Source organism: Lolium perenne, chromosome 2 (genome assembly GCF_019359855.2).
Source record: "Lolium perenne isolate Kyuss_39 chromosome 2, Kyuss_2.0, whole genome shotgun sequence".
NCBI classification, from domain to species: Eukaryota; Viridiplantae; Streptophyta; class Magnoliopsida; order Poales; family Poaceae; genus Lolium; species Lolium perenne.
Window position 1 is genome coordinate 153,435,504 of NC_067245.2, and position 21,468 is coordinate 153,456,971.

Below are 21,468 nucleotides of genomic sequence, written 5' to 3' on the forward strand. Positions count from 1 at the left end.
AGCCAGCCCAAGAAGGAAGCCACCCCAACCCGCTGTAATGCTTCGCGTTAAAGAAAGAAGGGAGGCGTCGTCGTCTTCCTCTCCGGGGACGACGGCGCAGAGAAGAGCCCCGGCCACGTCCTCGTTGCGGATAACCTCGGCCCGGACGTCACCAAACCCTCCAGAACCGCACACTGTCGATCTCGCGTCCGTCTTATCTTCAGTGCGTCCCGATTCGTGCCCAAATCGTGCACCTCACGCACCGACACATCCCGGCCATCTCCGTCGTCGTGCCGCCGCTAGAGAGCTTCCCTAGCTCTATAAATACCCCTGTGGCATCGTCGTGTAGTCCTTGTTCTTCGCTGCCCTTCCAATCCCTCTCTAGTTCTCCCAAACCCTCAGCATCGTCTCAGCACTGTCGTCGGAGTCGAGGACGAATTCGACGGAGGAGACCACCCCAAACTCCGTGTAGTAGCTCGTTGGATGCGCCTGACGCCGTAGATCCTCCTGGCGGAGGGAATCGAGAAGGGGAGCTCGGAGCGACGCCAATTTCTGTGTTCCCTTTTCTCCGGCCATCACCGGGAATGGCGAAATAGGGCCAGCTCTAGTCCACCATCGACACCATCGACCACTCCAATCGCTTCCTGGTGAGATTGCGCACCTCTAGCACCCTCCAATCCTTCTCGGCATCGCTTGTAGCTCGATTTCGAGATCATACCGGCGTGCACCGCCGCGGAGACACACGCCGGAGCTAGCTCCGGTGACCTTTTCGTGGCGGCGTCACCACTATCATGCTTAGTAGGAAGAGGCGATTCGTTTGGTATACTTCGCGCGCTCGCGGGGTGGCCAGAACGCCGTCGTCGTCGCTCACCGGCGCATCTCTGGCGAATTCGACGTGGCTGGTGGGGTCTCTAGGTATAGTTGACTGGTCTTTGCCCTCGTGGCATTTGACCTGGTCAAAGGACCCACATGTCGGTCACTTGGGTTAGATCCAGGTCGGTATAAATAGTATTTCTCTTTATTTTTAAAAACCAGCAAATTACTGAAAATTGGTCAAAATAAATAAAATTCATTGTTGCTCAGAAAAATATAAATAATATATCAAAATGCTCACAAAAATAAACTCTATTCAAATAAATTATAAAATAAAAATGTGTGTCAAAATAAAAATTCACTTATTTTTAACTTTATTAATTATGCCTTTTCATTTATTTAAAACACAATTTGAATTCAATAATTAGTGAAGTTCCAAAATTAAATTTTAACTATTCAGTCACTAAGTAAAATGTTAAGATTAATTTTCTTTATCATAATTGCATCCACTTAAATATTAGTGATAATTCATTAACCCTAATTTGCATATTACTATTTTCTATTTTCTTTAAATAGTAATAACTCAAGAAAATATTAAAAGCCAATATTATTTTGGTAGCCCAACAATTGTTTACTTAAACATCTTTAGTTAAAAATTTAAATACTAAAAAAACCTAATAACAATTATTAAACCCTCATTTCTAAATTAAACCTAAATAAGAGTTACCTTAATTATTAATTATTGTGAAACTAATAAAATGCCAAAGCATTATTAATTTTGTTTCAAAGTAATTAGTCACCACACATTTGTTGACAATTATTAGTTAGGAGTTGTACCATAATTTAGAAACCCTAGTTTCAATTTGAGTAAGACCTTGATCCCATTATTTCATGTGATCATTCCACCTTAGAAGCAACTCTAAAACCTTAGTTATGTGTCACATGTGATCATGTGAGATTTACTTAACATATAGAACCCTAATAAGCAACAATTGAATGCATGCTTATGATCCACTAGCAGAAAACCAAGTCCCATGAGATTATCATTTCATGTCCCTATTCTTAGTTAAAACCTATATGATTCCCTAGTATCACTTAGGAGCAAACCCTAACTTGTTAATTGGATTAGTACCATTGATCACCACTCCTATATACCATACCATTAGAATCAACCTCAACCATCAAATCCTAGTAGAACCATAATGATGAACCCTAGTATCAACCTTGTGTAGCAATTCACAACACATGCTCCTATCCAACTAAACCCTATTTAAGAAATAATAAACCATCTAGTTTAGAAGCCATTAGAGGTTACTTAGTGAAGCAAATGAGAAACCATAGTAAACCCTAATAGCTAACTTATAGAACCATCTTGATAACCATCCTTTGATATGATGCTTAGAAGAAACCATAGCAATAAACCTACCAAAACTTGCTATATAGAAATCCATTCCAAGTTAAGAACCAACTAGTTCCTATTAGTGAAACTAAATGAATCCAATCGTAAACCCCAGAATTCCATAGCTTCTATTTATAGTAGTTATTATTCTTATTTAACCTGTTCTTAAAAAGTTATTCTTTTGAAGTATAATATAAGTAATCACCAACCATGTCCGGTAGAACTTAAAATGGACAACTACTCTTGATTTCTTATGCAATCACTATTCCTTTATGTGTATGCTTGTTATAATACATTATATTACTTGTTTATGCTATTAATATCACCAACCCTAATAATAACCTTGTTTGAGAACCATTCTAAAAATGCAACACACCCTAAAGAAATCTTTACAACTAACCCAATCTTAAATCATCGGGGTTAGGTTATGCTCGGGGCGATTGCATCTCATAATAGGCATTATAGCATCTTTGCCAGTTCTTTAAACATTGTCCTTATCGGACGATAATGGTATTTCAGAATTTGGAGTTATCACGTATCGTAGCTTTTGCCTGCATAATCTTGCAGTCAAGAAAGGCAAGTTCATCGCTTGCTCATGTCATTTGATTATTTTTATCAAACTATATGCAAGTACTATACTTATCACTCTTGCATTGAAAAGCAAAGTATTATTTTACAATTATGAATATGACTATGTGGTGGGCAATGGAACCATGGTATGTGTTTATGGTGGAGGTTCCATTGCATGGGTACTATTCATCTAGGACTAAGTACCAATGCCGTTCAGTGATTCTAGCGCCGTACATATCGCGTAAACCATAAGATATATAATGGCTCTGGGGAAGTCAGCTGTATCTTTTTCGTCCTGCACGCCAACGGACTTGATAGAGCCTGGCGGGTGTTGGGAGAACACTGCCGTAGGTTGGGATTGTAGGGATTCGTTGCATAGAAAAACAAAAAATTTCCTACCGCGAGAACGCAATCCAAGCCAAGATGCAATCTAGAAGATGGGAGCAACGAGGGGATGAACGAGACTAACCCTTGAAGATTTCCAAAGCCTATAAGAGTAGGCTCTTATCGCTGCGGTAGACGATCACTTGCCGCTTGCAAAAGCGCGTAGAAGATCTTGATCACGGTGCCACGATCGGGCAGCACCTCCGTACTCGGTCACACGTTCGGTGTTGATGAAGACGACGTCCTTCTCCCCGTTCCAGCGGGCAGCGGAAGTAGTAGATCCTCCTCGGAATCCCGGTAGCATGACGGCGTGGTGGCGGTGGTGGTGGAGATCTCCGACAGAGCTTCGCCTAAGCTATGTGGGAGAGAGAGGTAGGAGGGAACCGCTAGGGTTTGGGAGAGGGGGCGCCGGCTAGGGCAGCCTTGAGGGGTGCGGCCATGGTGATGTTGTGGTGGCCGGCCAGCCCCTCTCCTCCCCTCTTTATATAGGTGGAAGCCCCAAGGTTTAGGTCAAAGTGTCCGAATAAGACCCCAATAAAAACCTTCCATGTGACCAAACCTAGGGGGAGTGGGACTCCCCCCTTTCCTTGGTGGGGTGGCCGGCCACCATGGTGGGGAGTCCACTTGGGACTCCTCCTCCCTTAGGCTGGCCGGCCAACGTGGGTGGAGTCCCTCTGGGACTTCACCTTCCATCCTTATTTCTTCCGGACTCTTCTAGAACCTTCTAGAACGTTCCAGAGAAAATACCGGATCATTTTCAAACCTAGAAAATGACTTCCTATATATGAATCTTATTCTCCGAACCATTCCGGAACTCCTCGTGATGTCCTGGATCCCATCCGAGACTCCGAACAAAACTTCGAACTCCATTCCATATTCCATATCTACTTAAACGACATCAAACCTTAAGTGTGTCACCCTACGGTTCGTGAACTATGTAGACATGGTTGAGACTTCTCTCCGACCAATAACCAATAGCGGGATCTGGAGATCCATAATGGCTCCCACATATTCAACGATGACTTAGTGATCGAATGAACCATTCACATACGATACCAATTCCCTTTGTCACGCGATATTTTACTTGTCCGAGGTTTGATCATCGGTATCACTCTATACCTTGTTCAACCTCGTCTCCTGACAAGTACTCTTTACTCGTACTGTGGTATGTGGTCTCTTATGAACTTATTCATATGCTTGCAAGACATTAGACGACATTCCACCGAGAGGGCCCAGAGTATATCTATCCGTCATCGGGATGGACAAATCCCACTGTTGATCCATATGCCTCAACTCATACTTTCCGGATACTTAATCCCACCTTTATAACCACCCATTTACGCAGTGGCGTTTGATGTAATCAAAGTACCTTTTCGGTATAAGTGATTTACATGATCTCATGGTCATAAGGACTAGGTAACTATGTATCGAAAGCTTATAGCAAAAAACTTAATGACGTGATCTTATGCTACGCTTAATTGGGTGTGTCCATTACATCATTCATATAATGACATAACCTTGTTATTAATAACATCCAATGTTTATGATCACGAAACCATGATCATCTATTAATCAACAAGCTAGTTATACAAGAGGCTTACTAGGGACTCCTTGTTGTTCACATAACACACATGTATCAATGTTTCGGTTAATACAATTATAGCATGGTATGTAAACATTATCATAAACACAAAGATATATAATAACCATTTATTATTGCCTCTTGGGCATATCTCCAACAGTCTCCCACTTGCACTAGAGTCAATAATATAGTTTACATTTGTAAAGATATAACACCTTGGCCTTCCGGTGTTTTATCATGTTTTGCTCACGGGAGAGGTTTTAGTCAACGGATCTGACACGCTCAGAAACGTATGTATTTTGTAATTCATTTGCGTCTTAACGCATCACTCATTTCCAAATGACTCGGCATTAAATATGTTTGGTCTTCTGGTGGAACCTTAATTCCGCGGTCTGAAATATGTCACTAATATTGTCATACACAATATAGCTTCAAAGTTCTGACACTATCGGAACTACACCAAGTTTTCAAAGAACCTTTTGACGTAACATCCTCAGTCATTGTCAAATCAATGACATACTCTGCCTTTCGTTTGTAGAATCCATCACAATATTTAGAACTCTTCTAAATCTAACATAGACAACTTCTAGTTCATTGTGCTACCTTTTAAACAACACTTTGTCAAATTTGAGATTGAAATTGTATTTTATATGTGACAAAACCAATATCGGTGCAACACCTTACAGCGATTTGTTTGTCATTTCTCCATACAAAATTATATATATATATATATCCTTGGTTCTTCTAAAGTACTCAAGGATATTCTTACTGTTGTTCAATACTCATCACATGAATCATTCTGGTATATGCTCCTAACTTTTAGAGCATAAGATATCTGATTTTGTACATATTATTCATGATCTAAAATCACTCATGTGTTTTTACTCATCGAGTGTCAGATACACTCAAGTCTTGTTAAACCTTCACATGACAAGAACATTTCCTTAATATTTCTATATTGAACTACTTCAATATCCATCCTATGTACTTTGACTTAAACTTATTTATGTGTTTCAATCTATCTTCATAGATCTTGACACTAAATTTGTTTCAGTCCATATCCTTTCATTGAAGTTAATTCTCAATGAAATCTTTTAATCAAGTATATAATTACATTATTTATAACCAACTATATGTCATCTACATAAAGTATTATAAATATGTCTCAGCGCTCCCACTTAATTTCTTGCAAATGCAAGCCTCTTCATCGTCTCTGATGAAATCAAAAACTCTTTGAAGATTTCATCTGGTGAAGATTCCAACTCCGCGATACTTACTTCATCCAATTGAAGTTCGTATACCTATCTAGTATTCCATGGACTAGCAAAACTTTTGGTTGTATCTTGTATACACCTTTAATACACACTTCTGTTAAGTAATGTATCTTGCCATCCTACTAGCATATCTCATAAAAGAAATATGTAGTGATTACTAGAATAATCCACATAGACTATAAGCATTGCTACGGAAGATCTAATCTTATCGTAGTCAACTCTTTGAACTTTGTCGTAAACAACTTTTCGACAAGTCGAGCTTCTTCAATGATATTTCATCCAAGTCCATCAATTTTATAGATCCATTTACTTCCAAAAAGTATTCATATAACACCCCAACTTTTGCAACCTTGATTAATTGTCCTTATTGCAAAAATTAGGGGGAACAATTTTTTTTTCTAAAAGACTAATTAGATGAATTGCCTTGATCTATTTGTTGTGATGAATTGCCTTGATCTGTTGGTAGATGTATTGTCTTGATTGCTTGTTGAGTTTTGTCTTGAGCCACCTCAAAGAACAACACCTCTAGTGGTTAAACCAGCAACTCACCAAATAAAACACATGTGTGGCTTAGGAAGAATTGTTTTCCTTCTTACTACATCAAGCTCTTCTTCTGATGATAACATGAGTGTGCCATCATGATCTTCCTCTTTGTGGTACAAGATAGCTCAATCATACTTAATTCAAAACTTGGGATCATCTACCCTTAGCTACATCCTTCTCTTATACCCACTCATTCTTGTTGGTTTTGAGGCCATGTCGACCATCTGTGTTGACAGGCTTAAAATGTCCAGACTTTGGAAATTGATCTCTAAGCACCCACAACTGTTATTGTTGACTTCAATGCATGGATCTCATCTATGCAACACCCTCTTCAACCTCCACGTCTTGCATGTCTCAGTCTATCCTTGCAGCTCATATATTCAACTTGATCTTGTACCCTATTCAATGATTCAACACTAGATCACTTCCTTCAATTTTACCTCTTGTTTTTATTCAAGTTAAATCTTCACAAAACCAAGAGTGGGAATGGTGGGTACATTTTGTAGCCATCATCTACCCTTGAGAACACTTCTCCCTAAATTAGTTTTCTCTCTCAAAAATCCTATTGTTTTTCCTTCTCTAGTTTTGATCACAAAACTACTTCTAGTCTTATTAAATCTTTTCAAGATAATTCTTCAAAGAAAACAAGAAACTGAAATGGGTTTTGTTTCTCATCCCATTTCTACCAAGTGCTGATTTCTAAAACATTAGTTTCTATCTTGCCTTATTTTTAACAAAAGGCTTGTTTATGGTACCTATGCCATTTCTTGATTACTTTAAATTTGAGAAAACTCTACTTCACTTGAGAAAGTAAGTAGAACATTTTGAACTTCTATGTTCCAACTAGTTCTCTCAACATTTTCAAACTCCATTCCACTTGAGTTCATTCCCAATTGTCCTTAGACAATTGAGGTGTTTCAAATACTTTTCAATTGAGTTCTATTTCAAATGACAACTCTTGCACATCTTGTGTATCTCTCTGATCTACCACATTGAATCCCCTCCATTCTCCAATTCTTGATCAAATGGATGACCATTTGATACTTTCCAATCAATCCCAATTGACCTCTTATTTGAAGAGCAACTTATATTTCATCATACATACCTCACTCCTCCATTTCTTTCCATCATCACCTTGACCTCATGAATTGATGATTTATGTCAATATATTCATCCTTGTGAGTATATGGTTACTTCACTCACCATCTCTCTTAGCCTTGCTCCACCATTATCTAAACCATCATCACCACCATCATCTCTTGGCCAAATTGACAATTTGATCAAAGTACTTTATTTCTCAACATGGGCACCAATGTTTATTGTCACCTCTTTCCCAAATTTGAATACATCCCGAAGCCACTTTTGGCTAATCATCCCCTACACTCAACTTTGGCCGACATGCATGAAATGGTATTGCACTTTGCTTGTCCTCTTGTAATATCAAGAAGTAGCCGGCCATGCCAAGCTCTTGGCATGCATGAGCTGAAATTTCTTCATCTCCAATTTCTTCTCTTACAAGCCTTGCCTCCCACCTAACCCAATCACTAAATGAGCAGCCTCCCAACCAGCCCAATCAATGAGGAGGCAGCCAACCATCCTCCCTCTATAAAAGGAGCTTGGCCGGCCACCCCCTCCTCCTTTGCTTCTCATTTTTGACTCTCCACTCCTTCCACCACTCACTCACACTCCTCTCCTACCTCTCCCCCACGAAATCCTGCTCCACCTAGCTACCATGGCCGGCCATGGCCATGGAAAGGCACCTAGATGAAGCTCCCCTCCTCCATCAAGCTCATCCTCACCATGAGAGCATCCCTCTCACTCTCTTCTCCCCTAACCCTAGATGAATCCAGCCCTATTTCTCCTTTCTCCTCTCACAAGATTGGATCTTGATGCAGGTGCATGTTGGTCCAAGCATGGAGAAGGTTGAGCAATCCTCAGATCTGAAGCTCTTGACCCAAGTTCGTCCAAAACCTTGCAGTAATTTCTGCTATCTTGCTGTTTCAGATTCTGGAACGATTTTGTAAAATCCGCCAAATCTCGTGTGCAGATCCAAATCGAGTGATTCAAAGTTCCGCAGATAGGTATTGAAAAGATCTACAACTTGGCGTTGGTCTCATCCTCAAATTCGTTACGGATTTTGCATGGTAAATAAAGTTCTGCAAACATGCAGAATCACTGTTTGTTAGATTTCTTCCGTTTTACAAAACCTTTTTGAGCAAACTCAACTGCGGGTGAAAGCCCCCTCCAGTACCTTCATTTTTGCGTTGGTTTCACTTCAAATGACCTCCTGAAATTGAAATGGTTCACAGATCAAGATCTGGTCAGATCTGACTTTGTCGAATTAAACCAGAAGCTTGGAAACGAATTTTTGAATGAAACCAATTGGGTAAGAACCACCTATTCAATACCTTTCAGATGCAGCTGACCTAATATTTTTATGATTTGTTTATGATTTTTGAAGAATTATACTTGTTCTGTGTGTTCTGCAGACATGGCTGTTAGCTTTTAAATCATCAAAAATCCATTTTTGAACCTAATTGTGTGATTCCAATTCTGTAGGATTACTGAATGTTTTCTTAATCATCTCAAACAAGATTCAAACCTTTATCTGTTCTGCAACTCCATAGTTAAAGCAAATGGTGAAAACATGCAGTAAACTTGTAAATCCAATTGTGAGAGTTTCAGAAACAATTTGAACCCAAATCCAATTGTGTGTGAATCTCTGTTTAAATATCTTTCGAATGCCAGTGGCCTCATATTTTTAGGATTTTTCTACGATTTATGGCTTACAGATCTTGTTTTCTGTACAGTCAGATTCAAAGAAATTCCTAAAATTGTAGGTTTAATATTTTTGGGTGATTCCAATTGGGTTTGTCTTGTATTAGTACTGGCTATATAGGAAAAATATTATTAGTCTCTGTTAATACATATTTGTTGCTGTTAGTAATGTTTATGTGTGACATGCATTGTTGAAGCAAAACTTTTTGGTTTATTTAAAACCCTTGACCAACTCTTTTTAGTAGAGATGGGCAACCTTTGTTTTATGCTTGCAAAACAAAACCTCTGCAATTTAACTTTAGCTCTTTTGTTTTGCTTAAGTCTTCAAATGGTGGGGCATATCAATTGCTCCTATTCTTGTGTAGTGTTATGTAAGCTTCTTAAAATAGGGAGTATGATTGCCCGCTTTTCCAAAAATGTTTCAAATTATAATGTGAATGTTTTTGTTGCCAAACTAATGCACTTGTCATCTTTATGATGTTATCTACCAGGGGATATTTGGTTTATACCATGGTGATAACCGAGAGAGGCAATTGCTAAGTTGTGATGCACTCATACCTTTACTAGGTAATTAAATGGGGTTTTCTAAATTAAAACTCTTAAAAATTGTTTTGTGGTGTCTATAGGTCTTTAGTATGTTATACCTTGGCTGCATGGTTAGTTGTTGATTGTTGAATGTTGTCTTGTTGATGCAATGTGATTGATTGTGTTCCTTTTATATTTTCCGGCGATAGATGCGAACAATTCCGGAGAAGAAGAAGAAGTGGAATCGGATGAGAAGATTATTTATATTGTTGGAATTCTTATATTGATGGAGTTGAAGAAGTACAGGGACAAATAAGCCAAGGCAAGCCATCTTTTGACCTCTGATTCAGTGTCTAGTTGGATGTCATTTGTTGATGTCCAAAGCACCTTGGTTCTATGTGTGTTGTTCTCCTTATTATTGTCATATATGTATGGTTGCTAGTGGAGTACTCCCTAGTGGTGATACTCCACTATTGTCTTTGTGATTATGGGATGCATGGTATCATGGCCGTGCTATTCCTCTTGGTTATCTTGTATGCTCGACTTGAGCATGTTCCATCTCAAGATAATGACTTACACTACACCCACCACTTTTGTAGTATAGAGGTATCAATGTCATGATCTTGGTGTATTCTCAACTTGAGAGGAGTATGCCGTGTACCCATTGGAGAGTATGTTGGATAGTGATAATCCACTATCTAAGTTGTATATTTAGCACCACAAATCTGAAAGTATAATCCTCCTTGTGTGGTCATAGTACATGCTTACCTTAAGCAAGTATGATCCACTCCATTACTCCTTTTCACACCATCTATGGCGTGATGACTCTCATCTCGGCCGTAGTGCAATAGTAGTTCAACTCATGAAACTTTAGGTTGGGAACCCCTCAAGGCTTACCTTGTTGTAAATGTTTTATGAAAACCTTGGGTGAGTTGGACTTACCCAAGTGTGTGTTTATGAAAGGAAAGGATCTTGGCAAAGATGGTTGGAAAGAAAATCTTGTTTTCGAAAACTTTGGCATCTAAGTATTCACCCGTGACAATTAACCCGCGCAACCACATTACCCTGGAGTGGGACGGGGCTTAGCTCGTAGTTTGTTCTTCTTAACATGGGACACCGCACAACTATATAAGGGTAAGGTTACCCCTGAATCCGGATTGTCGTTGGTGGAGACAATAGTATAACGGGAGGCCTTTGGGGCTGACCCGTCCGGAAGACACTATGGGTCTCCTGGCTTGGCGGTGGAGCCACGCTCAAAGTGAGGTGAGCTGCCACGGTGCCGGGGAGGTACATACTCCATAGGGTAGGATCCCGTGCTAAGACGAATAGGCGAAAGGCTATGTCCGAGTTTTTGTCATGGCATAGTTGATATGCGGGGATGATGCCCACATGATGAACTCGCGGATCTTGTGGGGAAAGTGTGCAAACTCTACAGAGTCAAATCTATTCGAATAGCCGTGTCCGCGGTCATGGACGGTTGGAATGGCTGTTGCTTAGCCTGATGAGTTTTGTTTTACAAAATTGTTTGACAAAGGAAAGGAAAGAACTTGTTTTGAAGTACCGGAAGGGAACGGGAAAGGATGTGTCGACCATATGGAGATGGTCGGGAAGGATAAATAAAATTGGGTTACCCCATCCTAGTGTTTTATGTTGTGGAACTCTTTTGAAGTAACTTCTTCAACAAAGATATAGAGATGTCTGATACGTCTCCGACGTATCGATAATTTCTTATGTTCCATGCCACATTATTGATGTTATCTACATGTTTTATGCACACTTTATGTCATATTCGTGCATTTTCTGGAACTAACCTATTAACAAGATGCCGAAGTGCCAGTTGCTGTTTTCTGCTGTTTTTGGTTTCAGAAATCCTAGTAAGGAAATATTCTCGGAATTGGACGAAATCAACGCCCAGGGGCCTATTTTTCCACGAAGCTTCCAGAAGTCCGAAGATGAGACGAAGAGGGGCCACGAGGCAGCCAGAGCATAGGGTGGCGTGGCCCCTGCCCTGGCCGCGCGGCCCTATGGTCTGGGCCCCTCGCGCCGCCTCTTGACCTACCCTTCCGCCTACTTAAAGCCTCCGTGACGAAACCCCCAGTACCGAGAGCCACGATACGGAAAACCTTCCAGAGACGCCGCCAACGCCGATCCCATCTCGGGGGATCCAGGAGATCGCCTCCGGCACCCTACCGGAGAGGGGAATCATCTCCCGGAGGACTCTACGCCGCCATGGTCGCCTCCGGTGTGATGTGTGAGTAGTCTACCCCTGGACTATGGGTCCATAGCAGTAGCTAGATGGTTGTCTTCTCCCCATTGTGCTATCATTGTCGGATCTTGTGAGCTGCCTAACATGATCAAGATCATCTATCTGTAATTCTATATGTTGCGTTTGTTGGGATCCGATGAATAGAGAATACTTGTTATGTTGATTATCAAAGTTATATGTATGTGTTGTTTATGATCTTGCATGCTCTCCGTTACTAGTAGATGCTCTGGCCAAGTAGATGCTTGTAACTCCAAGAGGGAGTATTTATGCTTGATAGTGGGTTCATGCCTGCATTGACACCTGGGACAGTGATAGAAAGTTCTAAGGTTGTGTTGTGCTGTTGCCACTAGGGATAAAACATTGATGCTATGTCTAAGGATGTAGTTGTTGATTACATTACGCACCATACTTAATGCAATTGTCTGTTGCTTTGCAACTTAATACTGGAGGGGGTTCGGATGATAACTCGAAGGTGGACTTTTTAGGCATAGATGCGCTTGGATGGCGGTCTATGTACTTTGTCGTAATGCCCAATTAAATCTCACTATACTCATCATGATATGTATGTGCATGGTCATGCTCTCTTTATTTGTCAATTGCCCAACTGTAATTTGTTCACCCAACATGCTGTTTGTCTTATGGGAGAGACACCTCTAGTGAACTGTGGACCCCGGTCCAATTCTCTTTCTTGAAATACAATCTCTTGCAATCTTTGTTCTACTATTTTCTGCAAACAATCATCTTCCACACAATACGGTCAATCCTTTGTTACAGCAAGCCGGTGAGATTGACAACCTCACTGTTTCGTTGGGGCAAAGTACTTTGGTTGTGTTGTGCAGGTTCCACGTTGGCGCCGGAATCCCTGGTGTTGCGCCGCACTACATCCCGCCGCCATCAACCTTCAACGTGCTTCTTGGCTCCTCCTGGTTCGATAAACCTTGGTTTCTTTCTGAGGGAAAACTTGCTGCTGTGCGCATCATACCTTCCTCTTGGGGTTCCCAACGAACGTGTGAGTTACACGCCATCAAGCTAGATTTCTGGCGCCATTGCCGGGGAGATCAAGACACGCTGCAAGGGGAGTCTCCACTTCTCAATCTCTTTACTTTGTTTTTGTCTTGCTTAGTTTTATTTACTACTTTGTTTGCTGCACTAAATCAAAATACAAAAAAATTAGTTGCTAGTTTTACTTTACTTGCTATCTTGTTTGCTATATCAAAAACACAAAAAAATTAGTTACTTGTTTTACTTTACTTAATATCATGCATGTTTTTATTTCACTAGTTTGGCATAATGGACAAGAATGAGCTTCTATTTCTATTTCCTGATTTAAAACATGGATTGTTTGATGCGAAAATTAAAAAACCTATGGAATCTTATTTGCATGCTGGTAGTAATATTGGTATGAACGCTTTGAACACCATTGTTGATAATAATATAGAAAGTTCTAAGCTTGGGGAAGCTGGTTTTCATGATCTTTTTATTCCCCCAAGCATTGAGGAGAAAATTTACTTTGATGATACGTTGCCTCCTATTTATGATAATGATATTGGTCTTTTAGTACCGCCTGTTATGGAGGATAAATTTGATTATGATTACAATATGCCTCCTATATTTGATAATGAGAATAATAATGATAGCTACTTTGTTGAATTTGCTCCCACTACAACTAATAAAATTGATTATGCTTATGTGGAGAGTAATGATACTTTTATGCATGTGAATAAGAATGCTTTATGTGATACTTATATTGTTGAGTTTGTTCATGATGCCTCTGAAAATTATTATGAGAGAGGAAAATATGGTTGTAGAAATTTTCACGTTACTAAAATGCCTCTCTATGTGCTGAAATTTTTGAAGCTACACTTGTTTTATCTTCCTGATCTTGTCATTTTGCTTTTCATGAATTTATTTGTGTACAAGGTTCCTTTTCATAGGAAGCATGTTAGACTTAAATGTGTTTTGGATTTGCTTCTTGATACTCTCTTTTGCTTCAAATACTATTTCTTGCGAGTGCATCATTAAAACTGCTGAGCCCATCTTAATGGCTATAAAGAAAGAACTTCTTGGGAGATAACCCATGTGTTATTTTACCTACAGTACTTTGTTTTTATTTTGTGTCTTGGAAGTTGTTTACTACTGTAGCAACCTCTCCTTATCTTAGTTTTGTGTTTTTTTGTGCCAAGTAAAGCCGTTGATAGAAAAGTAAGTACTAGATTTGGATTACTGCGCAGTTCCAGATTTCTTTGCTGTCACGAATCTGGGTCCACCTCCCTGTAGGTAGCTCAGAAAATTAAGCCAATTTACGTGCATGATCCTCAGATATGTACGCAACTTTCATTCAATTTGAGCATTTTCATTTGAGCAAGTCTGGTGCCATTTTAAAATTCGTCAATACGAACTGTTCTGTTTTGACAGATTCTGCCTTTTATTTCGCATTGCCTCTTTCGCTATGTTGGATGAATTTCTTTGATCCACTAATGTCCAGTAGCATTATGCAATGTCCAGAAGTGTTAAGAATGATTGTGTCACCTCTGAATATGTTAATTTTTATTGTGCACTAACCCTCTAATGAGTTGTTTCGAGTTTGGTGTGGAGGAAGTTTTCAAGGATCAAGAGAGGAGTATGATGCAACATGATCAAGGAGAGTGAAAGCTCTAAGCTTGGGGATGCCCCGGTGGTTCACCCCTGCATATATTAAGAAGACTCAAGCGTCTAAGCTTGGGGATGCCCAAGGCATCCCCTTCTTCATCGACAACATTATCAGGTTCCTCCTCTGAAACTATATTTTTATTCCATCACATCTTATGTGCTTTTCTTGGAGCGTCGGTTGTTTTTGTTTTTTGTTTTGTTTGAATAAAATGGATCCTAGCATTCACTTTATGGGAGAGAGACACGCTCCGCTGTAGCATATGGACAAGTATGTCCTTGGTTTCTACTCATAGTATTCATGGCGAAGTTTCTCCTTCGTTAAATTGTTATATGGTTGGAATTGGAAAATGATACATGTAGTAATTGCTATTAATGTCTTGGGTAATGTGATACTTGGCAATTGTTGTGCTCATGATTAAGCTCTTGCATCATATGCTATGCACCCATTAATGAAGAAATACATAGAGCATGCTAAAATTTGGTTTGCATATTTGGTTTCTCTAAGGTCTAGATAATTTCTAGTATTGAGTTTGAACAACAAGGAAGACGGTGTAGAGTCTTATAATGTTTTCAATATGTCTTTTATGTGAGTTTTGCTGCACCGGTTCATCCTTGTGTTTGTTTCAAATAAGCCTTGCTAGCCTAAACCTTGTATCGAGAGGGAATACTTCTCATGCATCCAAAATACTTGAGCCAACCACTATGCCATTTGTGTCCACCATACCTACCTACTACATGGTATTTTCCGCCATTCCAAAGTAAATTGCTTGAGTGCTACCTTTAAAATTCCATCATTCACCTTTGCAATATATAGCTCATGGGACAAATAGCTTAAAAACTATTGTGGTATTGAATATGTAATTATGCACTTTATCTCTTAATAAGTTGCTTGTTGTGCGATAACCATGTTCACTGGGGACGCCATCAACTACTCATTGTTGAATTTCATGTGAGTTGCTATGCATGTCCGTCTTGTCTGAAGTAAGAGCGATCTACCACCTTATGGTTAAGCATGCATATTGTTAGAGAAGAACATTGGGCCGCTAACTAAAGCCATGATCCATGGTGGAAGTTTCAGTTTTGGACATATATCCTCAATCTCAAATGAGAAAATTATTAATTGTTGTTACATGCTTATGCATAAAAGAGGAGTCCATTATCTGTTGTCTATGTTGTCCCGGTATGGATGTCTAAGTTGAAGAATAATCAATAGCGAGAAATCCAATGCGAGCTTTCTCCTTAGACCTTTGTACAGGCGGCATAGAGGTACCCCTTTGTGACACTTGGTCAAAACATGTGCATTGTGATGATCCGGTAGTCCAAGCTAATTAGGACAAGGTGCGGGCACTATTAGTACACTATGCATGAGGCTTGCAACTTATAAGATATAATTTACATGATACATATGCTTTATTACTACCGTTGACAAAATTGTTTCATGTTTTCAAAATCAAAGCTCTAGCACAAATATAGCAATCGATGCTTTTCCTCTATGGAGGACAATTCTTTTACTTTCAATGTTGAGTCAGTTCACCTATTTCTCTCCACCTCAAGAAGCAAACACTTGTGTGAACTGTGCATTGATTCCTACATACTTGCTTATTGCACTTATTATATTACTCTATGTTGACAATATCCATGAGATATACATGTTACAAGTTGAAAGCAACCGCTGAAACTTAATCTTCTTTTGTGTTGCTTCAATGCTTTTACTTTGAATTATTGCTTTATGAGTTAACTCTTATGCAAGACTTAATTGATGCTTGTCTTGAAGTGCTATTCATGAAAAGTCTTTGCTTTATGATTCACTTGTTTACTCATGTCATATACATTGTTTTGATCGCTGCATTCACTACATATGCTTTACAAATAGTATGATCAAGGTTATGATGGCATGTCACTCCAGAAATTATCTGTGTTATCGTTTTACCTGCTCGGGACGAGCAGAACTAAGCTTGGGGATGCTGATACGTCTCCGACGTATCGATAATTTCTTATGTTCCATGCCACATTATTGATGTTATCTACATGTTTTATGCACACTTTATGTCATATTCGTGCATTTTTTGGAACTAACCTATTAACAAGATGCCGAAGTGCCGATTCTTTGTTTTCGCTGTTTTTGGTTTCAGAAATCCTAGTAAGGAAATATTCTCGGAATTGGACGAAATCAACGCCCGGGGGCCTATTTTTCCACGAAGCTTCCGGAAGTCCGAAGACGAGACGAAGAGGGGCCACGAGGCAGCCAGAGCATAGGGCGGCGCGGCCCCTGCCTGGCCGCGCGGCCCTATGGTCCGGCCCTCGCGCCGCCTCTTGACCTACCCTTCCGCCTACTTAAAGCCTCCGTGACGAAACCCCCCGCACCGAGAGCCACGATACGGAAAACCTTCCAGTAGACGCCGCCAACGCCGATCCCATCTCGGGGGATCCAGAGATCGCCTCCGGCACCCTGCCGGAGAGGGGAATCATCTCCCGGAGGACTCTACGCCGCCATGGTCGCCTCCGGTGTGATGTGTGAGTAGTCTACCCCTGGACTATGGGTCCATAGCAGTAGCTAGATGGTTGTCTTCTCCCCATTGTGCTATCATTGTCGGATCTTGTGAGCTGCCTAACATGATCAAGATCATCTATCTGTAATTCTATATGTTGCGTTTGTTGGGATCCGATGAATAGACAATACTTGTTATGTTGATTATCAAAGTTATATCTATGTGTTGTTTATGATCTTGCATGCTCTCCGTTACTAGTAGATGCTCTGGCCAAGTAGATGCTTGTAACTCCAAGAGGGAGTATTTATGCTCGATAGTGGGTTCATGCCTCGCATTGACACCGGGACAAGTGACAGAAAGTTCTAAGGTTGTGTTGTGCTGTTGCCACTAGGGATAAAACATTGATGCTATGTCTAAGGATGTAGTTGTTGATTACATTACGCACCATACTTAATGCAATTGTCTGTTGCTTTGCAACTTAATACTGGAGGGGGTTCGGATGATAACCTGAAGGTGGACTTTTTAGGCATAGATGCAGTTGGATGGCGGTCTATGTACTTTGTCGTAATGCCCAATTAAATCTCACTATACTCATCATGATATGTATGTGCATGGTCATGCTCTCTTTATTTGTCAATTGCCCAACTGTAATTTGTTCACCCAACATGCTGTTTGTCTTATGGGAGAGACACCTCTAGTGAACTGTGGACCCCGGTCCAATTCTCTTTACTGAAATACAATCTACTGCAATCTTGTTCTCTTGTTTTCTGCAAACAATCATCTTCCACACAATACGGTTAATCCTTTGTTACAGCAAGCCGGTGAGATTGACAACCTCACTGTTTCGTTGGGGCAAAGTACTTTGGTTGTGTTGTGCAGGTTCCACGTTGGCGCCGGAATCCCTGGTGTTGCGCCGCACTACATCCCGCCGCCATCAACCTTCAACGTGCTTCTTGGCTCCTCCTGGTTCGATAAACCTTGGTTTCTTTCTGAGGGAAAACTTGCTGCTGTGCGCATCATACCTTCCTCTTGGGGTTCCCAACGAACGTGTGAGTTACACGCCATCAATGTCATAGGAACTCTTTTGAAGTATCTTCTTCAACAAAGATATAGAGATGTCATATGATCTTCTTAGTGTCCCCTTCAACTGGGATGTTGGGATGCTACATCCACAAGAGAAACTATTACTCTTTCATATGCTATATCCACAAGAGAAACTACTTCTCTTCTTCATGCTATTTCCACTGGAGAAATTAGCTCTTCCCTCTTGTCATCTTAGATTAGCATTTGTTATCTTGCACTCTTGCAAAGTACCTTCTTGATGGTTTGCGAGTACAATTCCAACTGTACTCACGGCTTTCTCCCTGGCTATTTACTTGGCCAGACTTGGAGGAACACGATGGATGAAGAAGGAGTTGACGACATCTATGCGAGCTAGGAACGTCTTCCCAGTCAGTTGCCTGTAGGGTTATGGCAGATGACTTGGGTACTGCGCTGCTGAAGTGATGATGCTACTCTGATGTTTAGTTAGGCCCTTCGAGGCTATTATGTAAGTATCGGTCATGTGACCATGTTGTAATTTTCTTATTCCGCTTTGTAATGGATGGTGTAATTTGATATCAGTTCGGTTATGTGTTCACGGCGCACTGATCATGGGATCGTGAACTGTATACATAACAGGGAATTTCGGACAGCTAGTCCGGGGTCCCCACAATTCATCTATCTTGGATTTCATGGTTTATAGCCATTTTAATGGAGTCAGGGCCCATCATAACTTCTTTGTTTGTAGTTGGTTTATCATTGTTCGAAATCAATCCTTTGTCCACAAATCATTTATTTGATCACAAAGTAAACCATACCTACAAGGTTCAATATGTACTTCGATCTCCATGGCTAAAACACTTTGTAGTCATGGGAGCCATGATCGTCGTGGCCGCTTCCGGAACCAATTCCGATGCTGCACTACTCTGATCATTATGCTCAGGTTCATAAACTTTATCAAGTTCTATTGTCCTCCCACTCAAAAACTTCGCTAGAAACAATTTCTTGGAAATAAGAAACATTGACAAACACTTTTGTCTTTGTCTCCATAGTGGGAAGAATTCCCAATCAATTCTCTGGGATAACCAACAAAGACATTCATCCGATTTTGGTTGTAAACTTATTTACTTATGCTATGCATACCAAAATTTAAGAAAGGACTATTAGGGTTCATACCCATGCCATAACTCGTATGGTGTCATTTCTACGGATCATGATGATGCTCTATTCAGTGTAAAAGCGGTAGTCTCTAAAGCATAACCCACAAAAATATAATGGCTTTATTTTATCTCATCATTGACCCAACAAGATTTGGATACATCTCTTGGATACTTCATCATCACTATGATACTCCAAGAAACGTGAGTTGTAGAACAATTTCATAACTCTCTTAGATGTTCGCTAAAACTCGTAATTCAAATGTTTCAACCATGATCCAATCATAGATATTTGACTTTTCTATTACGATGATTTCCACTTCATGCTGAAATTTATTTGAATCCATTCAAATGTTTCAAACTTCTTCCTTATTGAATATATCCAAATATATATACTCAATTCATTGTTGAAAGTTTTCATGAAGTAGAAGAATCTCCCGCACACAACTATGTCCAGTGAACCATATACATCATCATGTATTTTTTCACTAAGTTAGTTGCCCGTTCAACTCTTGGCCTATGAACGATATTTTAATCATTCTCTTTAGAAAAGATTCGCAAGCGCCAAATGATTCAAAAATCAAATGACTCCAAAAATCCATTTGCATGGAGTTCCTTCATGCGTTCCTTTCTAACATGACCTAAATGGCGGTTTCACAAATAAGTGGAATTTAAATCATTTGCCTTATGGCATTTTAGCGTCAGTATTATGTATATGTGTTTCACCATTAAGATTTATAATAACTTATCCATCGTACATGGAGTAATGTTATAATTTGAACAACTCATTGTTTTCATTTGACCATAGCAAAATAACAATTATTAAGTTCTTTATTATAAATTCTAAGGGCTAGATAGAATGCTAACGACGAACATAATAACACTTTATTTTGTTCTAGTCGTGCATTCCTATCATATTCCTTGTCAGTCACTTAGGCCATTGTATTCTTGTATTGCGTTGTTTTGTATGACACTTCATACCAACCAATATAGTACTTATACCCAAGAATTTCATTGTGTGACCTAACTAGGAATACAACCATAACATGTATATCATTTATATACACCTGAGCTAGACATTCTAGTCTTTCTTTTCTTTCTGCCAATAATCTTTTGTAGTTTCTCTTTTAGCTTTCCTCATTATTCAGAAAAACACATCAACTTCAATAACTTCTCGGTTTGTTGGTCAAATACCAATAACCTTGAGGTTCTTACTTTGAAGTTGATCATCATATGACAAGTGTTCCGGATTTCACTATTAGTAACCTTGTAATATGATGAACAATTTCACTCATAATTTTATTCATTGTATCATGATGACTTTCTGAGACCATGTCTGTACATGCTAGGCTCATAAAGTTTTAACCTTGGTATTCGCATGTGCAAATCTGGCTTGCACCCGTTGTATGCACACGTAGAATCTATAACACCCGATCATCACGTGATGCTTCGATACGACGAGTCTTAGCAACGGTGCATACTAAGGATGATAACTTCATGGATATGCGAATATTGTTAGTGCCCCAATAGTTGGAGGATTGGGACGCCTTGCGTCTTCAACCTTCGTACATTCCCATAAAACTTATGAGTTTATGTAATCTCACCAAATTATATTCTATCATCTTGCAATAAGGTCTTAGATATCACATATATCTCATACCTTGATTATTTCTGAAAACTAAATTTTCAGCTCCCTACTTTTCAAACAGATTTGAACTTCAAGTTTCACGGAGACAAGATAACTTTATGTACTAATTGAAACCATAGCTCTTTGAATCAACAATGTGAGGTTTACTAAAAATTTGCTATAGGACTTAATCACTTCTTGATTCTTTAACAATACGGTACCAGTCCGTAAAGTTTCTTGTCAGATTTTAACAGTATTTCTATCTCAATAACAAGACTAGCGCATGGTAGAAAAACGGATGCCAATACTACAAAATTAATTCAAAATACTACTCAGACTATGTTCATGATAATTAGTTCATGTTTTAATCTAATTACTAATGAACTCCCACT

General features: G+C 39.7%; 1 long non-coding RNA gene across 1 annotated transcript; it reads left to right on the forward strand.

Annotated features, from left to right (window-relative positions):
- The first annotated feature begins 8,122 nt into the window (after window positions 1–8,122).
- On the forward strand, window positions 8,123–18,830 carry LOC127321981 (uncharacterized). Its single transcript, XR_007864462.2, has 6 exons — window positions 8,123–8,502; window positions 8,592–8,688; window positions 8,854–8,930; window positions 9,814–9,889; window positions 10,057–10,169; window positions 18,636–18,830. It is a non-coding gene; the product is annotated as an uncharacterized lncRNA (long non-coding RNA).
- The last annotated feature ends 2,638 nt before the right edge of the window (window positions 18,831–21,468 follow it).